This window comes from Scleropages formosus, chromosome 21 (genome assembly GCF_900964775.1).
Source record: "Scleropages formosus chromosome 21, fSclFor1.1, whole genome shotgun sequence".
Classification (NCBI taxonomy): domain Eukaryota; kingdom Metazoa; phylum Chordata; class Actinopteri; order Osteoglossiformes; family Osteoglossidae; genus Scleropages; species Scleropages formosus.
In genome coordinates, this window is record NC_041826.1 from 6,835,718 (window position 1) to 6,850,375 (window position 14,658).

Genomic DNA, 14,658 nt, shown 5'->3' on the forward strand with positions numbered 1-14,658 from the left:
GCTGCCACTGCCCAGCATCGTGAGAGAGTATCTCTCTGCATATCGCTTGCCCAGGAAAAAATCAAAATTCGAAGTACGGTTTCTACTGAATGTCTATCGCCAGCTCACCATCGTAAAGTCGAAAAATCGTAAGTCGAGGAGCATCTGTGGTGACCTTTGTCCATGTGTAGAGGTGATGTTGCTTGCATCTCCGTATGAAGTGTCACGGCAGTAGAGCACAGAAGATGCACAACTTGTGTGCTTGACTGGCACATTTAAACAGATTTCACTTTTTTTACATTCAGTCCTTTCTGACGTGACTTAAATGGAACTAAGACTATGTTCTGTGATCTCCAGAACTGCTGTTTAACTTTTGACATACACGGATATTAAAACACACATTTCGCTTGCTGTGGTACAAAGGAGAGAAGTGACAAAAAGATGACTTGGCCCCGCTGTCCTTGAGCATCTGCTCAGCTTTGACTCTCTGAGCCGAATAAAAATTAATCGGTGCGGTCGGTCAGTCCGTCCGGCAGCGTTCGAACCGGGAGAACGGGACTTTTATGCGTTCCTTTCCCCACATTATTTAAGACTACCTTATGCGATATTAATCGTTCTTTGCAAGAAGCGGTACCTCGGATTCTTCAAGGTGCAATCCTAAGACATGTTAAATGAATGACAGCACCGAGGGGACACCCTTTTTTGGATGACTCTAATCCATCGAGTTCTGGCTTTCTGCACGAGATTCAAACTGTTCCCCCGAGCATCTGCAAGGAGAGATGAGAGCGATTCCGGCTGTCCTGGGCGGCGCTGCCTTTGAGATGGAAGGCCGCATTCGTACCGCAGCGCGGTGGAGGGGAGGATAGGAATGTGTTTTTTATTCAAATATTGATACACATTCCTGTATGCTAGAGCTCTTTTCCTGTTACCTCCCTTCTTGGACTACAGAGGCGAGTCAACAAAAACAATTCTGGATTGTCGTAGCTGATTGTGAGAGATTGTGAAAGAGTGCATTGCGAACCTCGCGTTTGTGCCGAGAGCACGTTTTTCGTTACTTTCCAACTCTATATTGCTCTTTGTGTGTCTCAGTGAGTGAATAAATGTATCATGTTGAAATCCATTACTTATAGCACACCGATTGCACAAGATGTATGTCTAATAGCTTTGGCTTTTCCCATAACTACAGAGCGGGAGGCCGTAGTTCCAAACAGTTTTTGATTTACAGGAGACGACTCAATAGCTTCTCGTAGTGAAGGCTTTTTGCTGTGCTGCACCACTGCAGTACAGGATGAGGGGAGGCAGTTGAACGTGGCTTAAAACATAAGAACGTGGCCAGGAGGATATAGTCGTGAGGAAAAGCGGACCCCTTGGAATTACATGGACTTCTCCGCGAACGGCTCCTCCGATTTAATAAGTTATAATAAAGTCAGTGTTATTTAACAAGCGCAGCATTTTCCATTCGCGCATCTTTACCGAACACGTGATTTAAACAATGAAGGTCATTGATGGAAAAGGTAATCGACTACGTAGGGTACTGACATCCTGAGGAAAGTGCAACTGCGGTGAGATATTCCAGTCGATTCAGGTGTGGGTTTCACTTGCTGTCCTGGCTGAAACAAACTGTTTGCTCAGAAAGATATGACAGCGTCATTTTTTTTTTGTGTTCTTTATTAAATAAGGTTGCCTTTATTTATCATGACGGCTTAGGTCAAGAGCAGGTCGTATTTTAATAGCCGTTCATACAAAAATCCAGATAATTGTCATGGATTCAAAATGTTGTTCTCGCAACTGCAGCAACCCGGCTAGCGAAAATCAGGCAAAGCAGGGGTGTACCTGGAGGAAAATTCCTATTGTGTGTTTTTTTTTTATTGCAGATGAAATTTATGGTAATAGTCCTACTAAGGGTTAGTGACAGTCATGCTGTGCCTTCACCTCATTAAAGATTAAATTCCTTTCTGAGCTGTATATCCGTAGTATACCTGTTAACTCGAAATTGAAAAGATTCCTTGTGTTTTGAGTTTTTGACAGGGATGTGACGGAGCTGATCAAAATCCGCACCCCACGAATGCCTCTGGTACTGTACTGCAGTATTGTACCATCGCTACAGTCTCTCTCAAGTGCGCTTCCGGATTTCGGATCTGGCAAAACCGCCGGAAGTTCAACAGCGTCTGACCTGGAACTTGGTCGCATCGCTCCTTTTTCATGCACCGCCTGCCCCCAGAACAGCTACGTGTGCGGACAGCAGGCTGACATCTGGCATCCAGTACGTTCACAGGATAGCTCCGTTAAAAAGTGTTACATTTTCATTCGGTGATTTATGAAGAAATTAAGCTTGATTTTTGTTCTGTAAATGCATTTGTAATGGTTTATGTACAAACATCAGCTGGTTCCAGATATTGCCCAGGGAAATCATTTCGAGGGGGGAAACACTATTGCAAGTTCTACTTTTAAAATGACATTTTACATTACATTGCTTCTCAAAGTAAGTTCATCATCATCCTCCATTTATTTCATAAAAACAGCGTGGAGTGCCGCAGGTAATATAATCAGTCTTAATGAGGTCTGTAAGGGGCCATTAAATGGCGGCGCATTGATTCATGCCTTAATAACTTTGCACAGATGTGTTTCGGTGTGCCTGTTTGTGCCCTTAGAAAGAAGAGCACGTTTGCATTACTTCGTTCAGCAGACACTTCTCTCCAAAGCGACTTCCAGTGAACTCTATGTAGTGTTACCAGCCCACACACCTTATTCACCGCGGTGACTTATGCTGCTATATACACTACTTACAATGGGTCAGTCATCCATACATCAGTGGAATACACACACTCTCTCTGCATCACTCACACGCTATGGGGGAACCTGAACAGCATGTCTTTGGACTGTGGGAGGAAACCAGAGCATCCAGAGGAAACCCATGTAGACATGGGGTCAACATGCAAACTCCACACAGAATGAGCAGGGATCGAACCAACATCCTGTCGCGCCGCCTAGGTGCTGTGAGACGGCAGCGCTACTCACTGTGTCACCATGCTACCCTTAAGTTAGGGTTCTCTGAACTATCTGGATCTAATGCTGTTAAACCAGGACACCCTGTTAGTTTGGCACCCGTTTCCCCTTTGCTCTCATGGTCAAGAGTCGGATCAGTCGTTTGTCTTAGTCCAAGATCCGCTACCGTGTGCCTGATAATGCGTTGGATTGCACACCGTGTGTAGGTGCGGTGCGTTAGTGTGTGTCAGCTAGTTTAGCGCTGGGTCTCCGTGTGGAAAAAGAGATATCAGAATTTACCTCGTGGCTCGGAGATTCTCTAGGCTCCTCTGGGTGCGTGTTTGCTATGCCCGCTCTGAAATCTAGAATGTCTCTATTTAGTGCGTTTTTCCAAGTAATTTTTTGACACTTCAGACATGTACTGTCAGTCCCTTCCTTCTTTCTGAAGTATTTCCCTTTTTGTTTCATTTATTTTTTTTGTAATGAATCACACATTTACTTTTCAAATTACTTTGCAGTATGTGAAATTAGCAAAAAAAAAAAAAAAAAGTATTTATCGTACCTAGATCAGTTAATGCAAAATTGGTCAATAAGGTATATTGTAGGAGCTCATGAACGTGGCGAAACAGATGGGATACACTAATACTTTGTAGCACAAAGCATCTCGTAACAATTGCGTCTTATTGACTTTTTTCTTCTTGTTTTTATTTTTTCCTTCATCAGACCTATTGATTGTTCCATTAAAGTTTTTTGTTTTATCATGTTGCAGACGCCATTCAGGCTTTAGGCTGATATCTTCATTGTTTCTTCCCCATTCTCATCAATAACCTCTTTAGTTGTACATGTTACTGAATCTGGGGCAGCTGGTTCCGTAGTGGTTAGAGCTGCTACCTCTGGACCCAGATGTTGCAGGTTTGAGTCCCACCTCCAGCTCTAGTACCCTTGAGCAAGGTACTTACCATTGATTGCTCCAGTAAAATTACCCAGCTGTATAAATGGGTAAATAATTCCTAATATGTTGTACCTTTAGCACCCATTTTGGGTCAGTCTTACTGCAGCATTTGACTTGTATGGAAAAAGTAATATTTTTGCGGCATAATATTTATTTATTATAATTAATTCAACTCCAAATTTATCCAAAGCGAGCTGCAGTCTCAGGTTTGTATAATTAACTGCTTATAATAATTTACGAGTTACAGCTGGTTAATTTTTGTTGGCACGGCAAAGTCTCTCAGTCTGGGAGGATTTGAACCTGGGACCATCGTTCGCAAGGCCACGTCTCTCCCCACCGCGCTGTCGGCCCGCCCTCAGACTCTTCTCATGATTGCTGTGTAACGTGGTCTCTAAGGGTGAAGTGGAGGGCCCAGATAAAACTGGTCAGGCCACACACTGATAGCACTTGAAACAATTTTTTTTTTTTTTTTTTTTTTGAACAAACGTTTCATATTTTTAGGTCTCTTTACGAAGTTACTAAATATAGTAGCGTTTGATCACATGACAGTGCGTGTGCTTCTTTAGTCCTTTTGGCAGCGTGTTTTCCAATAGCAGTCATCATCTGAGTTGATTAACCATTATTGCCTGACACTTAGATGCAAAAAGCTTGAAAACATTTATACTGCCGGATTAAATAATTTACAGCACCGGATTAAAATGAAAGTGGTAAAAGTGTTCCAATCCCGCAAGGATTATCCCATGAGAACTTGTCTGAATAGTAACTGCGGATCAGCCGGCTCTCTGTAATCCAGGGGTTTTGTTCTGATAATTAAACTGGCTCTTAATGCCCCAAAGCCACAGCATTTCTTTGTTCTGCCATGTTCAATTTTGCAAGAAGAATGTGTGCGATACAAAAGGAGACGGTTGGCCTCGGTGCCTTTTTTTTTTTTTTCGCTTTCACTCTTGCATAGGAATTTATCAGCAGTTACTAACAATTAAAATTTACATGGGAGGGTTGGACTGATAGTTCTGTACCAGTAAGAGACTCGAATCCATACTCGGAAATGGTCATGTTGAGTCGGAGACTGAAGTTCGGTGCCACGTTAGCTGGGGAAACCATTCACCACTCTCTTCAGGGCGTACGTAACTAATGTTCGTCGCTAACGTGTCCGTCTCGAGTTGTTCAGTGGTGTGGGTTCGAGCTTGATCTTGACCTGAGTTGCAGTGCGTCACTGCCCTGTTACTTTTTAATTATTATTATGTTTTAATCCGGGACATGACTAAAAGCGTGGCATGGTGGTGTCTGTTGGGTTTGTGCATCATAGTGTCTGGACTTGGGTCTGGGGTTCGAGTCCCGCTTGGGGTGCCTTGCGACGGACTGGCGTCCCATCCTGGGTGTGTCCCCTCCCCCTCTGGCCTTACGCCCTATGTTGCCGGGTTAGGCTCTGGCTCCCCGTGACCCCATATGGGACAAGCAGTTAGATGGTGTGTGTGTGTGTGTCTGGACTTTAGGTTTGAATGCGGGTTAGAATTTGGCCTAGTTTCCTCATCACGTGGGGTTCCTCTGGGTTCTGTCTTTCACTCCCACATACCAAACACAGTCGTTTCAGGTGAATCGGCCACTCCTAATTGCTGTTGTGTGTGCGCGTGTGCGGTTGTCCTCTAATGGACTGCTTTCCCATCCGGGTCGAACCCTGGCTCACGCCCCGTGCTTCCAGGACCGCGGCTGTGCACTGCAGAAGTGGAGAAGTGCTTTTTCCTGATGAGTGCATGAATGAGAAATGTGTGAGCACAGTTACCAAGCACCTCTGTACAGCATGTGCGGGGAATTTGAATCCTAACAGGATTTCTGCAGGCAACGTGGGACGTATTGAGAAACCTTGAACACCTCGCAGTCGCAAAGGATTTAAATGGGCTGCGCTAAAAGTGTTTGTTTTGTCCACTGGCAGTACCACGTACTGTTTTGTTTGTTTGCTTGTTTGTTATTACAGTGGGCCTTGTATGTGTCGATGAGCCATAGACGAATAGCCTAGTCCAAAAAAAAAAAAATCAAAATAATTAATCCCCAGAAGTGAAGCACAGTTTTTTGTGGTCCTTGTTTATTCCTGGCCTCGATTGCTTCTCTTTTTCTTTTCCTTCAGCCCCAGCAACTGTTTTTAACTGCAAATCATATGTGGTCAGCGCAGTCAGTCTCTCTTTGTGTGTGTGTCACAACAGGGTGCTTAGTCATGCTGTCGGGAGGGGGTGGACTGTCACCGACGTGGCCCTGTTCTCTTGCTGAGTGGCTCAATTTTAGGTTTTGAACCAGTTATTTGAAGCTGAGTTCTGGTGGAAGTTTACGTGATTCGTGGCATCTTTGTGGCGGTCCTAGTATTTAAATGAGCGAAACTTTCCTGGGAACTGATTCCTTTGTACTGTGTTTCCATATCTGCATTCTTATTTACATTTATTTATCTGACACTTTTCTTCAAAGCAGCTTACGGTGTTAATCTACGTACAACTACTGTATTTACCAGATTTATACAGCTGGGTAATCTTACCGGAACAACTTTGGGGTAAGTGCCTTGCTCAAGGGTGCTACACCAAAGGTAAGATTCAAACCTTTGGATGACCTTTGGATCCAAAGGAAGCAGCTCTAACTACTATGTTACCAGCTGTCCTCAGGTTTGTTTTTTGAGATGATTCTGTAAATCAGTGCTGGACCTTTCAGGATTTAGTGTTTATTCGGTTTTATGATAAAGAGCAGCATGGTGGTGCAGCAGGTAGTGGGTTCAGTCCTGCTTAGCCTTGTGTGCACTTTGTTCCATGGGATATTGTTCTTCTTTGAAGTTTCCACCTTAAATAAAAAAAAAAAAAAAAAAAAAAAAAAACCCTGTGCCACGGTGGCAGTCGGCCATGGTGTGGACCACATGGTGTAGCTCAACCGCGTTTCGTTCTGGTGTCAAAAGTCTTAAGTATCAACTTGGCAGAGTTTCCTGTTGGCTCTAATGTGAAATAAAAACATTTAAATTTTAATCAGTCAACATTTAAAGAAAAAAAATCAGTTTCATCTTGGCTGCTCATCAATATTTCGTGCTGCAGTGAGACCGCGTTTGTCGGAACAGCCGGGCTGAGCCCCGCGCTCCCCTACGTTGGCGGTGCCATTGTTAGCCGTGAAGGCACTTTCAGTAACGGAAACGTGACCTTACGCGAAAACGCACGTTCTGAACAGCGGCGGAGAAAGAAACGATCCGCCTTGCGCTGGGAACAGGGAAGCTGTGAAGATGCTCTGGAGTTGTGTTCACCCAAGAGCCTTCTACAGAAAGAGCCTCTTCTATCAAGTCTTCTTTCAAAAGTGAAACTCTTTAGCAGAGAACAGCAGAGTATTTCTTGAAGACTCAGAAGAATACATGACGGCGGGCTGTATGTGAAAAGCTTTGATGGAACGATCAGAACGTAACGTTTAGGAAAATTGCGTAGCGCCAGTAGCTCGCCGAAATCTTAATGGATTTCACACTCGTACCGTGTTCTTGCTCAAGTCCAGTTCTGCTTATGTGTTATACTCAGGATCTGCTGTGTCTTCTCTTTCTTGCAGGTCACATGCATCTTGTTTGGTCAAATGTTGAACCGCTGACGTTGACAGTTTGGCTTCTTCTCAAACTGTTCGCAAGAAGATTATTTTTAAATTTGACATCAATTGCATACACGTGACTCAAAGATGGAAAAATAATGTCGAATTTAATCGGAAGTGAAATCGTACCCTTTTATTATTGGTTGATTATTTTATGATTATTGTAACGAAAGGGAAAAGTGGAATTCTGAGACGGAAAGCTCTTGGTGAAATGCACAGTTTGCCTTACAAAGTGGTGCATCTTGCATAATATGACTTTGCTTTATATGCAGATTGCTTTCAAGAGGGTTCGAGCTCATACATCACAAATGACAGTGATGGATACACATATTTAAAAAGCTGTTCTCTTCAAGTGACCATGACCTTCTAATAGACATCTGTGCAAAGACCTGCTCATTGCAAAAAAAGATTATTATGTCACAGTAATGCTGCTTTCCTCAACAATATGCTTATTAATTTAGACAAGTGGTGTCAATTAATTTGGAAATCAGAGACTGTTTATATCCAGGACCTCTGTGTGTATGTTGTGTAAAGTGCTATCATTTAAGTTAATTATCGCTTCTTGAGGTTTGATCCTCTATTTACCCTGCTATATGATTCACAACACTGTACATTAGAGAGAAGAAGGACGTGTGTGGCAGGCTCAGTCATTTAATTGATCAATTTTTCATTGTCACAGTGCTTTCAGTTGATATTAATAGTTAATGCTGAAGAGCGGCACACTCAATGGGAGAAAAATAAGGAATTATTATTCCACTGAAGAGCCCACATTGCCTGGCCTATATAAAATGTTCATTACAGATGGAGTTATCTTTCCCACTCCTCTTTATGTGGCTGAAGCCTTTGTGATGGCACTGCACCTCGTTTTCAATGACAGTAGAGGGAGGTATGTTTGAATAAGAAATTATTTCTTACCATAGGTTATTATTCATGGATTCACCAACAAATAGCATCTGTTTATTGATAAAAAAAAATGTTTTTTTATGCCCCCTGAACCATAAAAATACTGCATTTCATGGGTCGATTTCTTCTGAAACTTTTTTAAAACGATGCAAGTCTTTAGGTGCACATGAATGAAAAAATATTCATTCATTCATTCAAAAAAAGGTTTTCTTTGGTGAATTAAAGATTTGAATTCCATAGATATATCCATATCGGTTGATTTTTATTTTTGTGTAATTCGCACATACCCTGCTTAGCTTACAGTTCTTTAGTTCTGTTTACCTACTTTAGGTAACATATTCATTGGAAGCTGTTTTCATGTGTAATACACACACACACACACTTGTCCCTGGTGGAGTCGCGGCAAACTGAAGCCTAACCCGGCAATACAGGGTGCAAGGCTGGAGGGGGAGGGGGCACACCCAGGACGGGACATCAGTCCACCACAAGGCACCCCAAGCAGGACTCGAACCCCGGACCTGCCATGCCATCACACTCCCCCATTTACAATATCTGGTCTGAACCACCCGCCCCAGACGGGGCATAGGGAACCAGAGCCTGACCCGGCACACAGGGCGTAAGGGCGGAGGGGGAGGGAACACACCCAGGACGGGACGCCAGTCCGTCGCAAGGCACCCCAAGTGGGACTCGAACCCCAGACCCACCAAAGAGCAGGACCTGGACCAACCCACTGCGCCACCGCACCCCCCCATTTACAATATAGTTGTAATTAAAACAATTTTCCTTTAATTATAGTTGTATAATGTAAAAGCTGCAATCAGTGCAACTAAGTTCCATGGGTTGAAATGCTCTGTTTTTTTTTTTTCCTCTCCCCCCCCCCTTGATCAATACAAGTCCTTTTGGTAGTATTTTTTTCATTATACTTCAAAGGGGGAAGCAAAGAGCAAATTCAGCTCATACAGCAGGTTAGCACTCAGATGAAGTGAGAACACCCTGTGCAGTACAGTGTACAGTCGCAGGGCCAGTTCACCCTACGCTATTTCCAAAGCTGCTCATGGTTGCCTTTTCTGCACTTTCTTTATGTGGTTATGTGTGCTTCTTACTGGCCCTTTATAGCTCTGACTTGCTTTGTGTTGTACTGAAATTCGTATCTGAGATTTCTCATCACAGGCTGCAGAATGACATTTCCAAAACGTTCACACGCTAAACCGGTGTTCCTCCTCTTGGATTTGTCACTGGTGGGTTATTGATGATCAGGGTGCTGCTTTTCCACACATATTGAATTAGAGTGATGTAATAATGGAGCAGAATAAATTTTATTTATTACAATCTTTACTTTCATGCGCCCATAAAAATATCACAGTGCAGCACGAAAGATTCCTTGGCATTTTGGTTATTTAAGTGTGTTTTTCAAATTTTACGATTGTTTTTTTTTTTTTTATTGAATGAAAAATGGAAGCAGATGGAAAAATGGGGATAGATAAAAGGGACAAATGGCTTGCAAGGCATTTAGGAGTTGCATTTAAATTTAGGAAATGATGCCGTGGGTCATCAAACAGTGGGCAAATGAAGTTAAATGAGTTAAGATGGTAGGTAATTAAACGAATCTAGCATTTGTGGGGGTTTTTTTTGCCATTATTGACTTGTGCTTCTGCTTTGAGGGAGCACAGAACTTGGCTGCTTCCTTCATGATGTTGCTGAGTTTAACCAGGCTTCAGATGACATATGAAATCCATTAGAGTGAAAGTGGGTCAGGGAGTAATCTAGCTTTGCACCCTTGTTTCCATTATTTATTTTTCCCCCCCTTCAAAGCATGTGCTGCAGATCCGCCTTGAAAAGGCAAGACTATAGAAATGATCAGGTTCGCGTTTCGTTTCTCAAAGAAAAGTCTCAAACGTACAGACGGGTAATCTAAATATGCATGTGGCCTGAATGATACTGGCCACGCCACGTTTTTGTTTCCTTCAATACTCGCTGGGGCGATCAGTTTAATGCCAGTAAGCTTTGAGATGGCATGGATGCTAGAAAGGAGGTGGCGGGCGTGCTGCCCGAGCCGTAAAACTGCTGACCGCGACTGCGGCCGTTCTACTTGCGCGTCCATTTAACAGGCCGTGATGTCGCCAATAAAATCTTTATGGCTGACCGTGCTCTCGTGTTTCACAGCCGCATACATCAGCCGCCGAGTGAAGGCACCTGTGGACCGCACCCTATGCGGAGGGCTCCGCAGCTGCCGGACGTGCCGGCGCTTCTCGGGACACCCGTGCCTACTTTGGTCCAATGCAACATTGCGTTAGAAAATGTTCCCGCTGTGCTGATGGGACTCTGGGTTAGTGAAATTTGCAGCACAAGAACGGGACGCCCTTTGCTTACGGGTGTCGGGCAGACGGCAAATTAAGTGGAGCATCCATATGGATGGGTGTCCACGTGGTGGTTTGTCAACTGTTCTCCTCGGCCATGCCATATGGTGCGATCGTTCGGCAGCTATCAACCGCATAGAGCACCAACCGCAACTATCTTCAGCCCCTTCGGAAACTCCGGGAACTGGCTGTAAAGCAAATGACGATGCGCCGTAGCTGAGCATATTGGACCACAAAGTCAGAGGAGATGCGGGCAACCTGACGTTCGCTCTCGACCAGAGGCGTGGCCTGCGCTCTACTTGTTACATCAAGCTGCTCCTCCTGGTTATGGTTTATTCTGTGTCTTCGCCATTCATTAAAGGTGCTGGACATTTTGGCAGCTGTCATCATGCTGCCTTCAGAATGTGTGCCATTAAGTTAAAAGATTTTTGAAAATTTGAAAAAATGAGAATTAAAAAGGATGGTATGCCCCCTCCAGGTAAGGGGAGAGTTTTTGCCCCAGGTGGAGGAGTTCAAGTATCTTGGGGTCTTGTTCACGAGCGAGGGGAGAAGGGAGCGTGAGATCGGCCGCAGACCGGGAGCAGCGGCAGCAGTAATGCGGTCGCTGTACCGGACTGTAGTGGTGAAGGGGGAGCTGAGCCATAATGCAAAGCTCTCCATTTACCGGTCGATCTACGTCCCTACCCTCACCTATGGTCATGAACTTTGGGTAATGATCGAAAGAATAAGATCATGGATACAGGCGGTTGAAACGAGTTTTCTCCGCAGGGTGTTGGGACTCACTCTCCGTCACAGGGTGAGGAGTTCGGACATCCGGGAGGAACTCAGAGTAGAGCCGCTACTCCTCCACATTGAGAGGAGCCAGTTGAGGTGGTTCAGGTATCTGATAAAGATGCCCCCTGGGCGCCTCCCTTTGGAGGTATACCGGGCACGGCCAACTGGGACGAGGCCCCGAGGTCGGTCCAGGACCCGCTGGGGGGATTACATCTCACAGTTGGCGTGAGAATGGCTGGGGATCCCCCAGGTTGAGCTGGAGGAAGTTGCTGGGGACAGGGACGGCTGGGCCTCTCTGCTCTCCCTGCTGCCACCGCGACCCTTTTAGGACAAGCGGGACAGAACATGGACGAAGAATTAAAAAAACAAATAGGCAAAAAGACCCTGCTGGAATCATGTTAAATGTGGTGACACTCAGATCGCACCAAACGCCTTATCATAAGGAAAGTCGGTCCAGGAAGTTTGACCAGGCTGGGAAACGCCTGACTCGGCTCACCATCCCGATCGTAGGCTTTTACCTTCCTCCCGCACCAGTGAGTAAGAACAGCTACACCTGTAGGGTTTGACTGCCTACGATCACAGCTGCACTGCTCTGGTTTTAGCTTCCGTCATTAAGACTTGTAGGTCCCCTCAATCAAAATCGGCAATCCAGCAGACCTGACTTAATCATGCTGGCCTTTTCCTTCAGGTTTACGCTGAACTTTGACCACACGGAACGTAAGATTCATGCCGAGAGTCGCGTGCCCTATAACAGTGCGTGAACGCCGCTGTAACGCCAGGCTCTTGGACCTCCCTTGATTGTACACCCCCACTCGACCCAGTTGAATGTGTGCTTTCATGGTGACCATGAGCTGGTTGCTTTTGCATGCAGTGTGCATATGTATATGACACATACGTGTCTAGAATAGGGTAAAGTAAGGTAAGGCAGGGTAGGGCAGCTGTCCGTGGTGTTGACACACAATACACATGCTGCTGTGTCTCTGCTGTTTCGCACCGTATCTCCGATACGTGGTAATTGGACACTCAAGTTTACACCAGAACTGGATGAGACTCCTTCTCCTCCCTTCGCCATTAAGGCTTTGATGTGCAAGAGCTGTTGCAAGATCGGCTGTGACAACAGGGAAATTGTTCAAATTAGATCAAAGCTTTTTTGGAACGGCACAGGATTTATGCCTCCGAAGAAAAAGGAAATTTGCGACGCCTCTTCAGCTGCTCTTGTGAAGATTGAGACCCACATTAACAGTGTCAATATGAAAAAAGAATATTGCTCATAAGCAACCGTACCTCTCATTTCCTCCTGCCGAAAAACATATGGAAGCATTAATATTGTCCTCAACGGATTTCTGCAGTTTGTAATTTGTGTTTTTTTTTTTCCCTCACTCTATCTTTGTTCTTACTTACCCAGTAATGTGGCACCAGTTCTTCTGGATATTTTAAATGAAATAATTCAGTCAAGGTCCCTGCTGTCATATACCAATCCCTGCATGTTCTCTTCCTCTCGGAAGTGTTTTGCACTTTTGTCCAGCTCCTTTGTCCACTGGCTCTGTAATGGCCCGCGGTTATTCCTTTTTAATGCAATTAATGTAATAATTTGTCTTTATGTGCCTTTCATATTATGATTCTTTTTTTCCCCGTTTGCTTTGTTCTTTCTGTGTTGTTTCGGTGGTTCGTAGCTTTACTTGTCCGTCATCTTTTATTTTCACTTTCAATTTAATTCACCGCTTTGTACCAGGGTGCTTTGCACAGTGGTTTACAGATTATTTTTTAAAACGAAAACCTTTTCATCAGGTTTTCCTGAGACAGTGGAACATTTTTGTAGTGAAGTAAGGTTTTTTTTTTTTTTTTTTTTTTTTTTACTAGAACTTGCCCGAAGGGAGGACATCCGCTGGAGCTTTGCTGCACGTTAGATGAGAGACCACGGGGCACTGAGCCAAAGAGTACTGGTAGCCAACGTAAAGTCCTGTTGGAGGGATTGACACATGTCAGTACTACTTCCTCATGATTGCATCTTTTCCTACCTCTTTTTCCCCCATCTGTCCATCATCAACAACTGCTTGTCCCAAGCTGGGTCGCGTTGAGCCGGAGCCTATCTCGGCAACACAGGGCTCAAGGATGATGGGGGAGGGGACATACCCAAGATGGGACGCCAGTCCACCAAAGTGCACCCCAAGCAGGACTTGAACCCCAGACCCGCCGCATCGCGTGCACCGGCTGAACATACCCCCCTCTTTTTCCCTATCGTAGGGTGATATTTTCTAGTAACCGTTGCGGTTTTGCTACTTGTTAAAGGATAGCATTTGTTTGCATCTTTTGTCAGTGATTCCATTGCGCAATAATAATAATAATCTACAGTGCTTTAGATGTTGCAGGAACTTTTTCTGCCTACCTAGATGAGCTGGATCAGTTAATGTTTGCTGCTGCAGAGCTCCTGTAATAAGGCTTGACACAGCCACTTAAAGTAATTATCTAATGGTCATCAAATGGCGCGCTCATAGATTCTTTACCCGAAGTTTAAATAATGAGCTAAAGAGAGCTTCTCGAGCTTGGCTTTTATTTCTGTGATAATGTGATAGCAAAAAATGAGGTAAATGATTAAATGATGTGTTACCACAGTAGTAATTGCTGTGTAGTCAGTGCTGCTGTAGAAGAATAAAGCCCCGTTGAGTGCGTTGATGATTTTTTTTTTTTTTTTTTTGACAAACAATGTCTGATTTCAATTTCCAATAAATGTCTTGCAATAGTTAATGCATTTATTAGTGCCTCTAGTACTCTTTAATACATATATCTCAAAGCAAGTGTCAAAGTTGTAATTTAAGGCATAATTAAAAGTCATAGCTTAAGGATTGTGCTCCCCTGCGATGGACTGCCATCCTATTCGGGGTGTGCCCTTGGCCTGCCTAGCTTTGCACCATGTGCTTCTGGGATGCGACCCTGCAACAGGACAGGATGTTCTCCGTGGTGAGTTATATAATGTTTGCACAACTGGGCATCAGCATTTCTCCCAGTACCTTCAGTTTTGCGGATGTACCGTACATATAATAGCTGTATCAGTATTCCCCTGCAGTTGGTCGCTGGCGCTTCTTTCTGCAAAGCTGACATTAGTCCTCGCATGGCTCG

At 44.4% G+C, this 14,658-nt stretch overlaps 1 protein-coding gene across 3 annotated transcripts in view; it reads left to right on the top strand.

Moving 5' to 3' along the window:
- LOC108924251 (PTB domain-containing engulfment adapter protein 1) overlaps nt 1-14,658 on the top strand; it is a 65,792-nt gene that overhangs the window by 14,488 nt on the left and 36,646 nt on the right. Inside the window, exon 1 of one of the 3 annotated variants that reach the window (XM_018735500.1) lies at nt 13,453-13,522. The exons of the other annotated variants lie outside the window; for them this stretch is intronic. The gene's annotated coding sequence lies outside the window, so the exon portion shown is untranslated. Of the gene's footprint in view, nt 1-13,452; nt 13,523-14,658 lie in introns of those variants that run through there. 3 annotated transcript variants of the gene reach the window in all.